Genomic DNA, 7,986 nt, shown 5'->3' on the forward strand with positions numbered 1-7,986 from the left:
CTTCTTTCTTTCCGACAGACATCAACTGTTCCCGGTTGTTTACGTCATCTCGGTTCACTGCAGGCCACTGAACGCGCCTGGGATGGGAAGTAAGTCGTTTGTTCGCTAAGCGGTATAAATACGACCTGATTGTAATCAGATTGAATCGGACCTTACGTGTAGAAAAATAAATTGAGCATAGAATTCAGGGCGTTTATCATCCTTGAAGCACGTTAAAAGGAATGAAGGCGCTTTTATCTTTAAGATATAATTTACTATAGAAAGAGATTACGAGGTATCAATCAGACAAAACCATGCAAACCAGCTGCTTGCAATGCATGTTGTGGGGTATAATGACTGAGACATTAAATCGAAAAGACAAGAAAGAATTATTTAGGAAGAGGAATGGAAAGATTGTAAATGGCTATAGGCATTTCTTTCTGACGTGCTTGGTAACTCTATCAATCAGCTTTCAGTCAGAAGATCTCAGGAAGCCATGGGATGGGCCATATCATAGAGCAACTGAAAACGCGATGTCACGTCACTAGTCAGTACATAATTATGGTTAAAAGGCAACACAGGTCTCGGGCAACGGAAGCGGAAACAACTGCGACCTTGAGTTGTAGATAATGCTTGCGCCTGATTGGTTAAAACTGATAACACGGCAGAGCTTTCCACTGTCTCAATGTGCCCGATTTTGTTTACTTTGAACTGCGATGTCTCGCGTGTGCAACCTCATAAAAGAAAAAAAATTGTTTCTCGAACTATTTGTAGGATACTTTATTGATGCCTACTGTTGTGTCTTCTTTTAAAAAGCATGCCGCAATATGTTTTTCCACGATAAGATTTATTATTTATTTATTTATTTATTTATTTTATTGGTGTTTTACGACGTACTCAAGAATAATTCACTTATACGAGAGGGCAGCATTATGGTAGGAGGAAACCGCGCAGAGCCCAAGGAAAACACAAAACCATATGTAGGCTGCTGCAAGACCTTCCCACTTACGGCCGGAGAAGAAGCCAGCATGAGCTGGACGAGTTAACAGCGGCCGCATTGGTGAGAGACACCTGGGTAATTGCGAAACCGGTCGTGACACGAGTATCCATGCAGTCGGGCCAGCGGATTGTGAGTTGCAGCTGAGACCAATACATCTGTTATATTATCCCTAGGTTAAAAAGGTGAAAGTAACAATCGAGCTAATCTTTTATATTTTAGAAAATTATCACCGGCAAAACTAAAATAAAAAACGACATAATAATGGAAACAGCGACAGGTAACACACAGAAATGCCAATTTAAATTTTGCCTGGGCTCCCGTTACGGGCTTCAAGGTACGGCATGCTGTCGTGTATTATGAGCGCACAGGGCCTATAGGTGATGTGTGAACGGAACTGGAGAACCTGTGGCCTCTTGGCCGTTGTAAGGCAACGACCGAATCCTCCGTAATCGAAAGGTGTTTTTGATGAAATCTGGTTCAAATTTTCGCAATCTGTGGCATTTTTAGGCCATGTATGTACCTTAACAGTATCCTGGGTTGTGTTACTCCAGTCACCAAGCATGAAATAATTAGTACATAACATGACAATTGTCAAATGCTGGCTTCTTGATGAGAGAAGAGAAGTTAATTAACGCGCCAGTTAATAGTCGCAGATCGTAAGATGAAATATCACAATAGATCTACATAAATCTTATTAACGATACATGTTCAATATTTTTACGTGTGATGCCGATTTAGTACATAACATGACAACTGTCAAATACTGGCTTCTTGATGAGAGAAGAGGAGTTAATTAACACGCAGAAAATGTCTATTTACACATTTTCCAATATGTGCTAATCCACACTATTTTCACATCTTTCCAAGCGTGTGAGGGCAAGCCATTTACACCATGAGCAAGGACTAGAGTTACATTGTTCGTTACGGGTTGAGATTATCGTCAAATTAAAAGCAACAACACCGCTTTCTTTTTCCTATGTATTTAATTAAAGATAATGTGGCTCATTTGAATAGAATATCCTCAACGTGTTTTTGAAAAATATATCTCAGTGGCAATTAAATATTATCATGCCAACAGATAATCAGACGCACCTCCTGCACATGGTGGATTTGAGTTGCACATCACCGAGCTACATCGGTCTCACAGCTTTCGTCGAAACGAAAACATAGCTGCTTATAAGGCGCACAGTTTAATATCTCGGCCCAGTTGTTCGAAAATGTATGAGCTCGATGAAATCGAAAAACCTGTATCGAAATCCAGGTATTGTGCTCGATAATAAATCGTTGGTTCTAACAGGTGTCACAAGTTCTGAGTTCAAATTAAATCAGGTGATCTAATCGTGATCGACTTCATCGAAATCCATACATAAAGTTAGTAAATAGTTGGTTTAAAGAAGTCACGCAAGTTTTCAGTTCAATTTGAGTACAGTGAAAAAAATTGTTAGACCTTATCGAAATGCAGATAATGTGTCAGACAATAAATCGTTGGTTTTACGAAGTCTCGAAAGTCTCACCTTTAATTACCCGTTTGCTAGTTTTACATAGAGCAGATTGGAAACTACACGTTGAACCAACATTCGTTTATCAGCCGTCAACCAACCAAGAAAGCAACAAGGTATGTTTTAAGCGACTGAGTGAAATCAGTATTCAAATCGTGTATCATGCTACACTATGACATGTCGATAGTAAAATGTGTATCTCAGTTGCGCATAACGGGCATTGGTTTGAGGACACAGGGGACATAACTAGGACGGACCCCACCGGGATCCCACGTGATTTTTGTACCAGGATAAACAAGCCTCTTACGATGACGATCAGAAATTGCAAGCCATTTAAATGTTATTAAATATGCCCAAAAAAGTGTCAAGTGGTTCAGGTAGTAAGGTGTTAAAAGTTTATAATAAACGTTATCAGGTGTTGAATTCAAGATCAATTCTCTGGAGCTCATTTTCGAGAAATTGCCCACGTTGTTTTTCTTTTCTTTTTTTCCTGTCATTAACGGTACTACATCTTCATCTTTCAAATGCTGGGCGTTTGCTGTATTGTTTGTGCCATGATTTTTCACGATCCATAATGGTTTTGCCACAATCCCTGTTTACTCTCGGATTTCCGATTTGAAATGGTCTCAGGGACAGACAGCTATTATGTCATTAAATTCTAATAAGTGATCGGCCAAAGGAAATGGCAGCTGTTACGTTATCAAATTTTAATTAGGGATCACCTGCACCATTCAGAGCCTCTGGAGTGATGCAAACCTTACAGAACATCTCTAATACATCCGAATCTGTTTCATCGAAGATTTGCCTGGTAACACGTTCTTAACAACTATACACTATAATAAACGTACGGTTAATAAACACATTTCTTGGTACATGCTGTTACGGTATTGAAAACAGCAACAGAAAACAGACTCAGTGACTCAATATTGCAATGTAAACAATGGCTTTATATATAAAATGAGACGTACAGTTTTACAGACAGTTCAACAACAACAACATAAAAAAACATACACATCAGTATTACCGGTCTTTAAAAGTTTCCAGTTCACCTTTGCATCCCAAGGAACGTGTTCCAGGAGATCCAACGTAAAGACCATGGGATAAACACACAATTCACACAAGTCACAAATCGTCCTAGTCAGGTACTTCGCTAGGATAGCGAACGCAGTACACATGTTACACAGAACTGGAACAGTCAAGCCTTTGAATGACGTCACACCCGCAGAGCACAACACAGGGTAAATACAGGCATGGAGGTATAATCCACTTTAAAACAGTCAGCTCCCGCAGAAACTCACAAACGAGCCGTTCAGGGACGTAGAGTAATGTCACCTTGTGGCAGAACGAACGTCCTTTGCAAAACTGAAAACTTCAGTTTAGAGTCCTTGACGACCTTGTCGGTCAGGTGAGGTCAGCGTGTTAAACAAATTACACAGTCAACACTGTATAATCATAATAAAGATCCGAACACCAATAAACGTGACTTCCGCAGAAATTCACATAAACCAGACATCAGTACTACTGTGGTACACAAACGGTGCCGGCATAAAAATCTGTCCTCCCAAATGAAACTGGCATCACCAGCTCATATCAATTTAATGGACTCGATACGAGAGCGTCGCACACTCTCCTGGCTCCCAGTGGATGCAGCAAAAATACCTCCTCTCTGCACAGAAAACACGGCTTATATACGTCCCAGGTGGATTCAACTATTTTTAAACACAGAATTAACAGCCAATGAACAGCCAGTTAAATAAACAGAGCATTGAACAAGGTGCTTTCCACCAGGTCCGCGCCGTACATATATAACAGGGCCTGTTATGCTTTCACAAAGGTCCGCAGACTAACAGTACATGAAGACGTTAAATAGTCATACATAACAATGCAAACTTCTCTGCTTCTCTTTACACGATTCATCATACATGTTTTCGTACTTCATATACTTTCTTCGTTCTTTGCTGGTTGGTGCTATACGTCGTTTTGGGAATTGGCCTTTTAATTATTGATCCATATGGTCAGTTTTCTATCGTCACATAATAAACGCGTTCTGGTTTTTATTCATAAATTTGTGAAATTCATGTTTAATATATAGGCAAGCCAATTACTCTTAAAACACAGTGGTTATGACTAAAAAATCAGGACGCGTTTATTGACCATTTAGAAGCTATCATAAACTTGTCGCTGCTGTATTTATACTGTCTGCAGTGTAAGGCCGTTATATCCTGCTGTTTTGCTTTTATGGGTTATATTATTTCTGTCTCAGTGGGGAAATCTCCTGGAAATCTCATGAGACCTGGATAGCTGTTCTTTTGAATGACGTAACCTAGAAGAATGAGAAAGAATATAAGCCTATCGAAATGTTGTCGTTTTGGAGACGAAAACACAAATGGCCACATGCTCATAGCTTCGTGTCCATAAAAACAGTTAATTGGACAATATTATCGACAAAGATGGAGAGCGGCCTCATGCTTAATCATCATTATTGGAGCAGGTTTTGTCAAGTTCATAATTTTAAGGGGCAATCTTGTTTTTGTCAGGTATCTCCGAGTGAAGCAAAGGAAAAAATGAAGTTAGAAATTGCGCTATGTGCATTACTTCAGTTAAAATAAGATCCAGGCATCTTCAATCCCAGTGTATAATTTTCTCCGAGGTACACCTTATTAAAGGGTTAGCGTGCGTGGTGGAGAGGTCAGAGTGTTTGCCATAACACAAGATGCGGGCTCAAGCCCGGCCAAAGAAGGAATGGTTTCATACCCTGCTTTGAACATTCCTTGCATATTTCCAGCATCACTGAAAGTTGTTGACTGCTTCTGTTTACACGATTCATCGTACATGTTTTCGTACATCATATACTTTCTTCGTTCTTTGCTGGTTTGTGCTATACGTCGTTTTGCGAATTGGCCTTGTAATTATTGATCCATATGGTCAGTTTTCTATGACGGCTTTGCTACGAATGTCTGTGTCCAGACAGATACTCGAGTTTTACAATGAGTATAATTCTCTTGTAAGTAAATGGACAGAGTGCCCAGAATAACTGTCCAATTGCGCTTGGTCTATTTACACCTTTTCCAATAGGTGACGATGTTACTCGGCGTCATAAGTTATTACTGCAAAAGCGTGTGTGTCAAGGTTATTCCATCAAACGCCTTTACTGTAAGCTTCTGAAGTTTTACAATGGGTAAAATTCTCTTGGAGGTATATATGGACAAATCTCTGGCACTCTGATTCATAACTGTCTAATTTCGTTTAAACCGGAGGTGGGGGCTGTATATTAATCGTGTTGAATTAGATCTCCATGTTGGATATATGAACAGTCAGAATCAAAGCGCAACTGAGATATATATCTTGATTATCGACTTATATACTAGAATGATACAGGATTTTGACATTTTATTCATTCGCCAAGAACACTCCTTTGTCTTTCCAACACCATAGCTAGATAAAAAAAGCGATGAAAATACGTCCTGCAACAAGGGAGCACATTACACGCACGTCGTCATATAACTGAAAAATTGTTAAGTACGAACCCCATGCACGTGTAACTAAGTGTAACTCGTGGTGGGTGTAGACTGGATATGTTTTTTCTCTCGCCATCAAAAGCTGGTGGTTGTGTTGTTTCCGGTCTGTTATCGGTCTGGAATCTCGCACAGGTGCTGTTTATGCGTCGCACAATTGGAAAAGAACTCTAAAAATCTAAGTAGGCATCACTAAAAATTCTAAGGTAGATCCAGGGTCAATCCTGGATTGGGTCACACCTAAGACCTTAAAAGAGGAATTTGCAGCTTCCTCGCTTGGCGTTCAGCATGAAGGGGATAGTGTAACCACCTATTAGTCTAATATGGTGTGGGTAAGCTTACTTGCCTTAGGTAAGTAGTCTCAGTGGAAGCAGCACTAGATAAAAGAGCGGTCCGCCCTGCAAAAAGCAGGCGCATTACACGTACATGCAAGACTCCTTCGTTGTCATATTAAAAATTGTTATGTACGACGTTAAACCCTAAGTACTCACGCTCACCACTTCTGGCGAACTTCAGGAAAAAAAGTCACGTGACGTCAGAGTTCCTAGATACCGTCAGTGTGGCTCATAGGGCCCATCATAGTATTCAAATATTGCCTTCAAGACTCTTTTAAAAAAACCTGAAAAAATAAATAAAAGCACTTTTGCGCATAGTTTTCACTTGTGCGTATGATGAACCTTATTCATATTTTAGCTTTCTTTTACCTTATGTTAATAACTTCAACCTGTTTGGGCCTTCAGAAGAATAGCTATGTCAAAGCCCGCGACACCAAAAACGGCCAAAATGTCTCAAAAATGGGTTCAATCTTCCGAATGTAAAACTTTATCTGTAACTTGTCATGGTAAATGAATGGAGCAGGTTTCATTTCATCGAAATGACTAGTTTGAAAAAATTTCGAAAAATTGATTCATGATGGACCGACAGAGGTAGTCTATCTCTCCTCCGATACTCTTGGGGCACTAATAAAAATCAAAACAAACTGACAGATGTGCAGTTAATACCTGCGTACTGCGTACACCTGCTCCGCTCAAACCTCCACCCTCTTCAAAAACAAAAAAAAAAACAAACAAAAGAATCAGCAAGAACAACGCCTACAGGTCATAGACTGCTCATGGCAGCTGAAAAATAAGCTTTTTGAAACATTTCAGCCATGGATTTGACACTCAGACTGATGAGGAAAGGACTCTAAAAATTATCATTCAACTTAGGGCATCACAGTACCCATTGTGGGTAATAATTCTCAAAACGCGTTAATTGTTTGCCAACCCGAAATATTCAGGAGAGTACTCTTACCCGATAGAGACATAGACGAGGCAGTATCTTTTCAATTAAGTTTTCTATTTTGCGTATATTACATACATCTCAAAAGGTAGGATATTACGTAGTAACAAAATGGAGCAGCTGCCGACCTTGGTCAATACATGACGAAAGCTGCGGTGGGGCAAAAGCCTCGCAGACAATAGTCCTGGCGGAAAAAAGCCTCGCTGTCTTCATTAACAAACAAAACATGGCCGACAATTTAAAAAACATAATGTTAAGTACGAGACCGATGAGGATTACTTTAAACAATTCCTGTATATAGTCGTATTCGTAATAAACCTTTAATAATAGACTGGAATACCTATGCACCTTTGATACTCAACTTTCCCGAATTTCTTATAGGTATTATATTAATGCGATATTCCAGCAATTCCATGAACCACACGACATCCAATGAAAGGTAACCTTAGTGTGTGGTCAAACTGAAGAACGCTTTAATTGCCTTTGACGTTAATATTGCGATTAAACACCGAAATAACTAGCGTTGAAATTGTATTCATTATGTTGTTGTAAAGAATAATAGTATAGAGTAGAGAAACCCCAAGTGGATACGTGCTTGTACAATACGTGTATTTGAGCATCTAGTTTTTTCGGCGAGTCATACATGTATGCCGGTATACAGCCGATGCATTACCTTCGTGAAGAGTAGATACAAATATGGTGATACAGCTTC

Source organism: Liolophura sinensis, chromosome 10 (genome assembly GCF_032854445.1).
Source record: "Liolophura sinensis isolate JHLJ2023 chromosome 10, CUHK_Ljap_v2, whole genome shotgun sequence".
NCBI lineage: Eukaryota > Metazoa > Mollusca > Polyplacophora > Chitonida > Chitonidae > Liolophura > Liolophura sinensis.